The 13,226-nt window shown below is 36.8% G+C and overlaps 1 protein-coding gene and 1 pseudogene across 1 annotated transcript in view; both read right to left on the reverse strand.

The window, feature by feature from the left end:
• Nucleotides 1-5,780: 5,780 nt before the first annotated feature.
• On the reverse strand, nt 5,781-8,573 carry LOC122057645 (annotated as a pseudogene).
• LOC122078632 (putative disease resistance protein RGA3) overlaps nt 7,434-13,226 on the reverse strand; it is a 13,913-nt gene continuing 8,120 nt past the window's right edge. Inside the window, exon 2 of the mRNA XM_042644727.1 lies at nt 7,434-7,492. The gene's annotated coding sequence lies outside the window, so the exon portion shown is untranslated. The remainder of the gene's footprint in view (nt 7,493-13,226) is intronic.

The following is a 13,226-nucleotide window of genomic DNA, read 5'->3' on the forward strand; positions in this document are numbered from 1 at the left end:
AGGAAAGTAGCTTAGTTGGCCACATTTTGTCACATTAAGATATATCAAGTTGACTAATCGCCCAATATCTTCAGGTAGTTTACAAAGATTAATCCTACAATTGTAAAGGCATAACATTTGCAAGTTGTATAGGCTAGACAATGTTTTGGGTAATTCTTTAAACCTTGCCTGGGACAGGTCAAGGTTCCTTAGATGTATCAATTTCTCAATCTCATTTGGAAGCTCTTTAAGGTAAGTATCACTCAAAACTAGAGTCCTCAAACACATTAAGTGACTGATAAACTCAGAAGAAACTTTAGGAATTTGTCCATATATTTTAAAAGTACGCAGATTCTTACCCTTGTAAAGAAAAGAAGGGATCGCATTTATCTCTTCTATCAATAGATATAAGTGATGGGCTCTGATAAAGTTGAATTACTCAACATTGTATCTCTAATCATCAAAGTCAAGCATTCATTCTCAACAAGGGATTTTGCAAAATCATGGACAAGATCATGCATTTGGTTGCACAAAAGACTTCCTATTTACAGAAATAGGCAATCCAATACACTTGTTTGCAAGCTTTATGCCAATTTCTTTAAATTCTCAGAGTCTTCTTCTTTCCTTCCAGCAAAGGCATAATGTTTAAACAATGACCAACTAGCTACATCCAACAATATTCCTACTTTATAGACATATGTCATACCCCTCATGTTTGCAAATTGCAATCATCTCTTTACGTGTTGTGACAATAATTCTACTTTATCAAGAACCACGTTCGAAGGAAATCCTCAATGAATCCCACTCCATAGGATCGTCATTCCACACATCATCTAGCACGAATAGAAAATCATTTCAATCGACAGAATTATTCAGATGACGATGCACATCTTCACATGTAATATTTTGATCACCTTGGGGGGATAGTGTTGCCACTAATTTATTTAACAATATTCATGGCAACATTCATTTTATCAAAGGATTTGGACACATGTATTCAAATTCTCTTATTGAAATGATTCTTCACTCTGTCATCATTGACGGTCAGTTGGGCGAGTGTTGTTTTACCTATAGCGCCCATGCCCACAATAAAGATGATGGGGATTCCAAAAGGAGCTAGTTTCTAGTCTCCTCTTTGAGTCCTCTATAATTCCAATGATCACAAAGCATGATTGTATAGAAAGCATCGAACTATTATTGGTAAGAGAATACTACAAGTTGGTATAGGTACACATTGATACATGATTCAATGAGAGGGTGTGTGAGAGCATCTTCCGTACCTACTGTGCCTAGACGTGATCACACACAAAAGGGTAACATTTTTCTTTTTCTTCCATATTTTTAATACAACTTGTGCTAAGGTAACCCATCAAAGTCAAAGGGTCAACAAAGCCTTAATGCATTAAAAACTTTGGGGAAATTATCTTGTACTACCCCTAAAATTGAAAATAACTTAGAGTAACACCCAAAAATGAAAATAATATCCAGTAGACCCCTCACTTTCATAAAATTATATCTAAAAAACTCATTCTGTTAGGCTTAAGACGTTATGTCATGATGTCATCAATCATTTTTTCGCTAAATGGTCAATCTACCCTTATGGGTATGTTAAGTTACTATAATGGCCTTCGCCCCCAATTAGTAGAGTTGTGGCTATCTCGCTAGAGCTATAGCCGGCGCAGGCAAGGGTTTTGTTGAAGTCGTCAAGGCGTTTGAAGAGGGAGACAACTTGAAACTCCAGATCAATCGCATCCTCAACGCCTTCGGTCACTTTGGCCATCAATTAGGTAACCGAGCTGGTGTTATTGGCTTGTTGTATGCGGGACTGGAGAGCGGGCTAGTTGCCGTCAGAGACACGGATGATGTCGTGAATAGTGTCTTGGCCGGTCTTGGTTCCGGAGCCCTATATAAGGTGGCGTCGGGGCCAAGGTCTGCCGGTGTTGCCGGCGCTATTGGAGGGCTGATGGTTGGAGCTGTGGTTATTGGGAAGTAGGTTTTGAAGAGATATGTTCCCATCTAAAGTTTGTTCTCCTCCTTCGTGGGTATTCTTAAAGGTTCTCATATTTGAAAAATTGAAATATACATGTCACTGATCTCTATCTTTCCCCCTTGCATTTCCATGTAATTCATGGAGTGCATGAATGTTGTTGAATAATTGAGCCATCTATGTACAGGAAGAAACATTCTATTCTATGAGGTATACTAAATTTTTATTTCGGGAGCTGGAATTGGAATCTCCGTTGTCCCTTCCAAACTCATCTGACTGGTTGGTTGCAAGTTAATTCCTCTCTTATTGCTTATGATTCAAGGTTCTTACCAATTATCCACCCAAATAAGATAAAAACTAGCTTTCTGCAGTTGTTTTGATCAAATTCATAGAATGAAAGTGCTTTTCTGGCTTAGATAAAGCTTAAATTGCAGAAACTCTCTCTCTCTCTCTCTCTCTCTCTCTCTCTCTCTCTCTCTCTCTCATGTTGGGCTGGGGATGGTTTGCTTATGTGGGGAAACTGTTTGTGTTATACTTCTGGTTATTGATACTTGGACCTTTCATGTAATGGTTTGGAAGAAAATGGGTTCTTTTTTAAAGTCCAAGTATAACGATAAAAGGGATATTTTTCACTTTCAGTTAACGGTGTTACAAATTAGGAGTGCGATAGATATTATTTTCATTTTTGGGTGTTACTCCAAGTTATTTTCAATTTTAGGGATGGTACAAGATAATTTCCCAAAACTTTAAAAGAACAAGGAGATGTAAGAGAAAAATGGCTTATGTCTGAGAATGTAGCTCTTGCACTGGCCCTCATTTGTCCTCTGCCCTATAACATGATCTCCCTGCCTTTCTATGGATTAAACTAAATGAGAGATACTGATTGGATCTCAAGTATAAAAGCTAGGCTCCCAGACAGAAAACGACTTCACCTAAGTAAGATATGTGCTTTGGGCTTTGTGTGAATTATTAACCATATATCAAAAAAATAAAAAATTGTTAACCAAGTCAATAGAGAAAAATGTTAACGTCTTTGTGCAGATGGGCTTGATCCATCCTCCCCCCTTAGCCAATAAAACCAGAGTTACAAGAGTGTGCGGGGGGGTTGCATGGAGATTGGAAAATTTATACAGAATAAGAGTTTAGCTTCTGCTATGATTTTATCAGCCATCTTCTTGTAGACCCCCTGTACTGTTCAGTGTTTTAGGTATTGGATTGGTGCATGTATTGGTCACCGCCGAGTACTATGGTCCCGTTGCTGCCAAAACCACCATCAGCACCTATCGCATCCCTGAAACCTTAAGAGAAATCTACCATATTTTGATGATTATTAGGACTGATAAGAAAGGGTCACCCATCCCGTCCCAAAATTTCATTATATACTACTTGGAATGCATTGTGAACTTGTGGTGGCTGCATTCAAGTCTCCCCATCCATGGAACCCCAAAGAAACAGTTCCCCTGAACTCTTTAACAAACAAAATTGAAGGAAAAATCAAGGAAGGTGCCGAGAAGCAGAAGATCAAAACCACTGATGAGAAGCATGACAGATGTGTTAGAGCTAACAGAAGATAAGGCTGCCTTCTGTGGTCGGAAATCTGACTCCAATGATGGAAATGTCGAATCCAGAATAATACCCAGTTCCATGGTTGAAGATGATGAAGGTCTAGAGGATGATAGAGTTATGCTACAGAAGAAGATGGGAAAGGTGTGGAAGTGATGATTAGGCCTCCTCGACCGCCTACCAATTTCACCGATGCAGATTCAGGTGATGATGAAGATGCCAAAACAGAGTAAACCTAAGCTTAACAGAGAAAAATGAACTGGATTAAAAAAGAGTCTTAAAAGCTTGTAGCTCACTGATGAAGTGTATGAATATGGGCAAGCCATCTTGTGAAATTAGATGGCTGCCACCCAAACTTGAATAATCAAGGTCATGAATGAAGTGAATTGCTAATAAATTCATAATCAAGCACCTAAAATTCACTATTCACATTTTATAGTTTCTATCAATCTCACCTTCATGATTGTAGGTTGAGAAATAAACTTTTAAAGGGCCTTGAGCTTGAGAAAGTCTAGAAAAGGTTCTGCAATAGAAGCTGTAGAACAGAACGACAGAAATCAATGAGACCTAGAAACCAGATTATGCAAAACTGAACGTTTATAAATAAGTATCTCACACTGATCTGGAATTGCTGTAAACAATGGAGCTTCTTACAAGATATGCCATCGAGATCTCACCGGGATTGGTTCTGTAAATCTCAGTTTCAGGATCTCTAGACCGTTGAATGCAGTAAGAAGTCTCTATGGCATTTGGCCAGCTGAAAACTGGAAGGAGCAAAGATGGATCATTTGGCTATGTTTGGCAGCCAAGAGAAGAAAATAAAAGAAAAAAGAATCTACAAAAGAAAAGGAAAGAAAAGAAAAGAGAAGAAATAGTGAGAAAATAAAAAAGTATGTATGTTTAGTTACCAAGAGAAGAAAAGAAAAAAATTTAAAAAATTTTGAATTTTAAGAGAGAGATAGACACATAGGAAATCATTGTGTAATCATTCATTTTTTATCTTATTAAGTTTTCATATTTTCTCATGTTTTCTTGTGTTTTTGGCAAGAAAATTTTGGGGGGAACAAAAAAAAATTTCAAAATTCCCAAGAGGAATTTTGAATTTGAAAAGGGAATCTTCTCTTAGGTGAAGACATGCGAAGTGCAAAGAAAAATTCTTAACTCAAGAAAAAAAGTACAAAAATTATATTTTTTTCTTTTCTTTTCTTTTCTTCTCTTGGCTACCAAACACAACCTTATAAATAAGGTTAAACAGAAAATATGAAGAGATGCCACAAATAAGAAGCAAGAAGATTGATCGATTTTATTTACGCCTTTAAAACAAACCTCTTAACTTCCACCTTCTTAATAGCATAGAGTTTACCAAGAATTGGGATCATTGGATTGGGTGTTCTTCCATCATTGTGTAATCATTCATTTGGAGAAGCAAAAGAAAATTTCACAATTCCCAAAGGGAATTTTGAATTTGAAAAGGGGAATCTTCTCATGGGTGAAAACATACCAAGTGTAAAGAAAAATTCTTAACCTAAGGAAAAAAGTATAATTTTTGTACTTTTTTCTTTTCTTCTCTTGGCTACCAAACACAACCTTTGAATTTTTTTTTCTTTTCTTTTCTTTTCTTCTCTTGGTAACCTAACATACATACTCTTTTTATTTTCTCACCATTTTTTCTCTTTTCTTCTCTATTATTTTTTTTTTTTCTTTCATTTCTAGATTCTTTTTTCTTTTCTTTTCTTCTCTTGGCTACCAAACTTAGCCTAAGTAGTTCACCATGGAACATTGAGATTTTGACACTGGTAAAAAATGAATGTTCTAAAACAAATTATTACAATCATATAATTCACAATTTGAAAATTAAATTCTATCAACCCTATAATTAGTAGTTTTATTGTGAGAAGTGGGCCATTAATTACATGGACCTGATTTTTAATTTTTTTTGGTAGAAACATGGACCTGATTTGACAGGCAAGAACAAAGAAACTTTGTTGTTAGAATTTGCCTACTTGAAGCTACCAAGAGGGGATTTTCACATATGGGGCATTAGTACCAGTAATATTTTTAGCCGGCAACCATGAATGAAACAAATTAGCCAAAAACTAAAAATACCCATGAATGATGGAGCCAATTCAAAAATTTTAACACAGCCAAAACATAGAAAGAAAAATGGGAATTTTGCAGCAAAGTGACTGCCAAAAGTTGTGCAAAAACAGTATAAGAGCTAAGCTTAGAAAAACCTCTCGCAAAGGGTCATTTAAGCCTTGAGACGACTATAGAATTTTGCCTTCTCCTGTGTGATCTGGAATCGACCATGGCCAAACTTGGATGAAGTATCAATGAAATTCAGCTTAATCTCTTCCTTTGCAACCCTGGAGATTTGTTTCACAAGTGACTGTCTCAGCGTCACAACGCACTTCTTTGGGCCCCTTTAGCAGCAAGTAATCATCTTTCACAATCCCATAATAGGGGAAAAGCCTCCCATTGGGGTTATGTCCTTCTCAGTCCTCGTTACCAAAAAATATGAAATCGAGAAAACCAATTTAACATGCAAACCACCAAAGCCCAGAGCATCAGAATAACTCTTCCCCAGTATTTCCAAGCTTGAATATGAAAGTAATCTTGCATATGACCCAATGCATCAAAATAAAAAGCAGAAAAAATCTTACCTATCAAACTCAGTAATGGAAGTGTGAGACTCTTCCCCAACCTTTCCAAGCTTGTAAATCTTCAAAGTTCTCTGTACAATGATGGTACCCATTTTGCCCCGCTCTGGCAACAATGAATGAGACCCTTGTTGGATGCCAAACATCAATACAAGCCACTTTGAGTAGGCCTCGATGTGTCTTGAGAAAAACATCAGTAAGCATCAAAAAGGATTCCTGCATGATTTTGTTTACTTAAAATTACATTGTACTAGTTCTCCAAACTTTTAGATATTGGTCAGGAATATACATATAAGTTTTTAAGAAAATATATATATATATATATATATATATATCAATACAAAGATTGAATGGTTCAAATCCAACTTAACAGCTCCATATCTGAAGGGGATTTTTGTTATGACTGGAGTTCACAATAAAGGGAAGGAAACATGAAATAGAGTCATTCTGTATTACTTTGCCCTCCAATACAAGGATGAAATAGGAAAGTAAATTGATAATACACCACATATAATTAATAATTTGAAATTTAAGTTCTATCTACCCCCAAAAAACTACGAACCCAGGAACACTTGTAAGCAAGCTGCCTCAGAAGCATTGTTAAGTGTCAATAGAAAAAACCTGAAGCAACAACTCATAGATTTACCCGTTATGAACACATTACAAATGACAATTTCCTCAAAGAAGGGAATGGGAAAATGTTCAGTTGTTCCATCTTTCAAATGCTACTAGCTAACAAAAAAATATCTGGAAAGACAATAAAATTCTTTTCATTTCTACCAAGCAAGAATCCTTCTGAATTGGTGTCTGCAATCAAAGAAAATACCTTTGGAGAAGTTGAGGGAGGGTTAATGTGGGTTGATCAGCCTCAATTTAATGATTCATGTTGAAAATGAGCTCTTTCCACTGCCAAATCATCCTTGGTCCTCCACCAGAGCAGCCAACACACCAGCATGGAGAAGGCCCTATGTGTGGCAATTGACATTGATTTTCTGCAACATAGGCAGGCGAAAATCTCTCTTGAGCTCAAGAACATAGAATTTTTCTGACATCCTCAGACTCTTCGATCTCCCAGTGTTGAACGCAAGATTACTGCAACATACAGATTGCAATTCAAAATCTATGTAAATAGGAAATAGGCAACTCGAGAATTCAAAATAAAGGAGAAAGCTGACATTTCTTTGATAGTAGACTGACCTGATCAACCTAAACTCCAAACTAGGAGTAGGTTGGGTTCGTTTCCATCCAAAATTAGGTATTGAATATTCAAGGTTCTCTGGTATCTTGAACCTCAAATACCTAACTGTACACAAGCAATCAATCATAAACAAAATGAATAGATGAAAGGAAGAAATACAGAAAGAACCAATCAAACAACAAATCAAGAAATTACCTTTCCTTCATGGCCTCTTATAGTGGAAATGTCTCCTCATTTGATCTTCTCGTCATCGATGAAGATGTTTGGAATGTGGGATATCTTGCTCCAATCTTCTCCTTTCTCCTTTTGGCAAGGTTGTCTCAAGCCAGGACATCTCATGATCGTCAACTCTCGGAGTGCGGTGAGATGTTCCAACTCCCCCTCGGGTATTGACTTGATCTTAGAACAGGTTCGGATATCCAGAATCTTAAGTGTTAGTGAGTTGACATAAGCCTTGAGGTAACAACGAGTAAGGCGATTGTCTTCCACGCAACAACTTGAGCTTAGGGAGGAACATGCAGTTGTTTGATACTAATGACTTTGAAAATGAACCTGCGTCCCATTTTAAAATCAACTCCTCAACGTGTAGAAAAGGAAGATGGGAAGATGGAGATGATGACATCCAAGTCAACTTTGGAGAGTGTTAGATCAAACACTAAGAAACACAAAAAAATAAAGAGATAATAGATCCGCACGACACAGAGATTTAACGAGGTTCACACACCAGGGTGGTGTGCTACGTCCTCGGGAGAAGAAGAAGATGTTTCACTAAGCAGAAGAGAGATTACACCCCAGCAGCGGCATGAAACCCTAGCTCGAAAAACCCCAAAAAATACAATAACTTTCTCAACAAGCAACAGTACATTATATATATACTCCAAATCGTAGGTCTATTGGCCCAACCCCTCTGCTTCCATCACAGATCTCATAGAACTTTCCATTCGGGTCGCCACCAAAATATGTCGGAGCGGGTCAATCTTCAAAACGGATCAAGAATTCGAGACAAACTTAACAAAGAGTACCATATGAATAATTTCCTCAGGGATGTAACCTGGGTAAGGTGTTGGGGAAACGAACTTAGCTTGGGCAGATCACACAGAACAAGATACTGGAGATATGGCATAAAGATGAACCCTTTCCATTCTTCTTCTGGTATTCTCACATTCCACTCCTCCAAATTCGGCATGTTCGACAACTGAAATACTTTCAACTTCGGGAATATTTCATCAACTCCAGTCACTTTTTGTAGCACCATGATTGGTTCCAAAAAACTCAACACCCATGAGTTTCTCCTTATCCATTCTAGCTATTACAAGGGTTTCAAGGGCTGGTAGTTTCCCTAGAGTCGGAGGCAATTGCTTACAATTCCTGCAGTCAGAGAGTTCCAAGAAAACTAGATTGGAGGAAATCACAAAGCTTGCATGACTACACATCCAATTGGAAAACTCAATACCAAAGTAGTTGTCAATTATTAGTTTCTCAAGGTTTGGATGTGGTTGGAGACTTTCCAGCACTTCTTCCATCCTCCTTGACAATATATCTCTTCCATCAGCTAATTCTTTTTCTTCTTCATCCACCAGTGGAACACCGGCTTCTTCTTCTTCTTCTTCTTTTTCTTTGTAGTCACATTCTTCATCAACGGCTTCCTCGTCAACTAATGAAAGACCGTTATATTGATTAAAACAAAAGTACAAAGCACGAAGGTGTTGCTTATTCTTCAAGCATACCATCTTAGCTTCATTTCCATTTTCCACTCTCCCCAAACCTATTGTCCTTAGAGAACCTTGATCGGAGTTGAGATCTTTTAGTTCTCCTATCTTGCAACCTCCTCTTCCCACCCCACCAATAATGAAGTCTGACAAATGACGCATTCTGCTTAATCTCTCAATTCCTTTTGGTAAGAAGCTTAGATAATTGGCAAAATTCTGTCAAATCAAGATCTACCAAATTGACCAATCCCCCAATCCCTTCAGGCAGTTTACAAAGATTTGTGCATCTACTAAGGTCTAATACTCTGAAATTGTACAAACTAGTCACTGATTTAGGTAGTTCTCTAAACCTTGCATCGGACAAGTTAAGGTACCTGTGATGTCTCAACTTCTCTATCTCATTTGGAAGCTGTTCAAGGTAAGTCTCACCCAAATCTAGTGTCCTCAGACATGTTAAGTGACCAAATAACTCAAAAGAAACTTTAGGAATTTGCCCATAGATTATAAGAGTGCACAAATTCTTCATCTTATAAAGGGAAGAAGGAATCATGCTTATCTCTTCTATTAATAGAGATAAATGACGGGCTCTACTAAAGCTGGATTCCTGAGCAATAGTATCCTTAGTTGTAAAAGTAAAGCATTCGTTCTCTACAAGGGATTTTGCAAAATCATGGACAAGATCATGCATTCTATAGTATTCTTTGCTACCTTTCGAATAGTTAATGTCCTTCTGAAAAAATGAGCGTATGACCAAACTATTAAAGTACTCGTCACCTACTTTATTCAAACCTCCATTGCTTGTTGCCAAACTATCACCAAGAAAGCCTTGTGCGATCCATTCTCTGACTGTAGATAATTTTTCAAAGCAATAATCTCTCGGCATGAGAGGGCAAATCGTTATAGCTTAGTAACAGAGTCGGCAAGATTGGTTGATCACATTTGATACAACCTTCCATACATCACTTTCCAATATATATTGCCATTCTTGTTTTTACTTTTTCAAATGCAAAAAACTTCCCAAAGTCTTTGCCGAAAGAGGGAATCCCTTACACTTGTTATCAAGTTTCATGCCAATTTCTTTCAATTGTTTAGACTCTTCCTTTTTCCTTCCAAGAAAAGCATAATATCTCAACACTGCCCAACAACCTTCATCGGACAATTCTCCTAATTTATGTATATATGTGGTACCCATCATGGATGCAACATTCTCATTGCGAGTTGTTACGCCACAATGGATACTACAAACTATGATCCTCATTCCACACATCGTCCAACACTAGTAAGGAATGCTTTCCTTCAACAGAACTAGTCAGTTGATGATGCACAGATTCCCATGCATTATCATGATAACCACCTTAGGAGACATTAATGTTGCCACCACCACCACCCATTTCTTCAATAATACGCATGGCAACCTTCATTTTATCAAAAGGTTTAGACGCATGTACCCACATCCTCTTGTTGAAATGGTTTTTCACCCTATCATCATTGAAGGCCAATTGGGCAAGTATCGTTTTGCCCATACCGGCCATGCCAACGATGGAGATAATTATTATGGAGACTTCTTGATCATCGGAAACCATTTCTTGTTGAGTACTACTGCCCTCGCTTACCAACTTACTTATTATGAAATTTTTATCCTCATCTCGATCAAATATTTCTGAGATATCAACAAGGGAACTACTTTCTAGACTCCTCCTGCCTGAATCATCATCTATCATAATTTCATTTCTAGAAGTAGTAGTTTCAATAAAATGTAATTTATCTTGCAAACTTGAAATTTCATCTACCCTTTCATTTATCTCCTTTATCCTATGACCATTGCCATGGCGCAGGCCAATTTTCTTGAAACTAAAGCAGCAAGGAGAAAACAAGTTGCGAGGGGGCATACCTTCTTAGTCAGACTGATGCTGCTAGCACCTTCTATTTTAGATTTGAGAATTTCAGTGCTCCACTCATCCAACACATCACCAATGTCATAGGCTACGTCTTTCTGATCTTGTAACTAAATCCGCACTGAATTGTTCTTGATTTGCCTCTCTTCAGCATCAACAAGAATAATCTTTCGGGAGAGGGTTTTATAAAAGGTAATATGGCTTCTCTATTAGTGTAGGGAATAATGGGAGTACACATAAAAGCATCAACAGTGGTAGAATTTTCACCTTTTATGTGGGGTAGGATGGTCATTTCTCCCGCAAATATATCTTAATGTAGAGATCACGTGGGTTTGTCTTTTACAGTTTTTTCCCTTTATCCTTTTTTACATTTTTTTTTTTTTTTTTTTTCTGTTGTAGTTTTTCATCTGAAATTTTTGTATGCCCCTGAATCTGAGCCATTGGGGTAAGGTATGGCAGCATATCTATGTGTCTATCTCTTTCTTCTTCACATGAAATGACATCTCTACCTTCCAATGTACGATACCATTTTACGGCATCTTGTATGTGTGCTTCTCTATGTTAATTGATTAGAAAACATTTTCCTTTTAATTTTAAATCTTCCTCTTTAAGTATTTAAGGGATCTATTTTTGTTTAACATCGACATGTTCATCTTCATGATCATCGTGCATATTCTCTAAAATTTCTCAATGAATTAGTAGACCAATTAAAGCAAGAAATTATTATAATCGATAGTTAAGCCAAATAGATATAGAGACATAGGATTTGAGGTAAAATTAATTTGTCATTCCGTATTACATACAAACGAATGAATTTTAATTAATAGAGTCATAATGGAATTTGGTTAGAAAGATAAGGCGATGAATGATGCTTCTGCCTTTTCAATTCATGTTAAGAAAGCATTGATCCTTTGCTTCAAGAAGAAACCCAAGAGAAGGTATTTTGATCTTTGACCCCCAAAAAAAAATTAAGTATTGATCTCTTGCTTCAAGAATGCCTATTTGAAGTTGATGTGTGAGACCACAAAAATCAAATTTGGAGGAAGAGGAGTTGGTGGATTAATCAATTACCCGTCTAGTATATCGGCAACTGGAATGTCAAACAATCGGGTTTTCCCCATATCCGACCCGAAACAGATGTGATTATGGAGTTGTGGTAGATTTTTTTTATTTTTTATTTTTTATTTTTTTGGAATAAAGTTCAAAGAACTGGAACTAGGTATGGAATAGGTCTCTACCGATTTTGATTCGAATAAGAATTATACTCTTTGTTCTTGGTTGCCTTCTTATATGGAATAGGTATTGTTTCTTTTACTGGAAAAATTTACCACACCATCCTAGTGTTCGCAAACCCTTTCTAAGTACTTAGTATGATTTTTTATTCCGAAAATATCTTTCTATGCCCATCTAAAGCCCCGTGATGAATGAATTCTCATTCACTGGGGATTGATTAATTGTAAATATATATTTCCTTTTCCTTCTTATGCTTTATCCTAGGGAAACTTTCTTGTAGCTGAAATTTACGTATGTTTTTGTAATGGCCTTCACAGGTTGGGCCAGGCTGGCATGAGCTTATATGGGCTGGACTAGATTTGGGATTTTCTAGTTTTAGATTGAGGTGAGTTGGGCAAAGCTTAATTGATCCCAAGCTGGGTCACCTAGAATATCATATCCATACCATTTGATGTAAATATTAAAATTCTTGAAACTCTTCTTAATGCTTCTTAACCGATTATAGGATATCTTTGGTTAAATTTCTATGTTAAATTTTCATTGACTTTTTGAAAAAAAAAAAACATTGTCAAGAAATTGGAATTGTTTGGTTGTTCTTTTGACTCACTCCTACGAATCATACACCCAATTCTGTGTTGTTTGCATTCACCTGGTATCACAGACAAGGTTGGGCAGGGTTGTGAAAAGGGCGATGATGACAAGGCGCAGGGGAAGGGGTTTACAGGAGGAGGCTTGAAATAGATTGTAATCATCTTGAATAGAAATTATTGAATAGTTCTTCAGATATTTCAAGATTACTGTTTAAAATATTAAAATTATTTTGATTTTTTTCTTTTTTTGGGCAAAAAACTATACTGAAAGCTTGAAAAAGAAAAGAGCGTCCATATGAATCAATCAAATATAGCATGAATAGCGTTATGAATTGAGCTAATTAACTCCATCTGTTAGTTTCTATACAGAGAGCTTGCACTCACTAAGACATGTACTAAAGGTAACTGTACA

The sequence above is a fragment of the Macadamia integrifolia genome, chromosome 1 (genome assembly GCF_013358625.1).
Source record: "Macadamia integrifolia cultivar HAES 741 chromosome 1, SCU_Mint_v3, whole genome shotgun sequence".
Taxonomy (NCBI): domain Eukaryota; kingdom Viridiplantae; phylum Streptophyta; class Magnoliopsida; order Proteales; family Proteaceae; genus Macadamia; species Macadamia integrifolia.